Genomic DNA, 203 nt, shown 5'->3' with positions numbered 1-203 from the left:
GCCGGTTCAATTTTGGTATCTCCCTCGATCCGTCGGTGTTGACAAGGACCCAGTGACAGAGCCCGTTCCCCCTTACAGCCCCGGCCCAGCATGGGCCCGCCCCAGTCGGGCACTGATTTTCTGCCACTCCAAGCCCGGGGATGATCTAGCACCCAGCAAGGAAGGAATTAGCAGCCAGGCAGACCTCCCCCAACATTTTAGAG

This window comes from Acanthisitta chloris, unplaced genomic scaffold, assembly GCF_000695815.1.
Source record: "Acanthisitta chloris isolate BGI_N310 unplaced genomic scaffold, ASM69581v1 scaffold16817, whole genome shotgun sequence".
NCBI classification, from domain to species: Eukaryota; Metazoa; Chordata; class Aves; order Passeriformes; family Acanthisittidae; genus Acanthisitta; species Acanthisitta chloris.
This window is presented reverse-complemented; position numbering follows the sequence as displayed.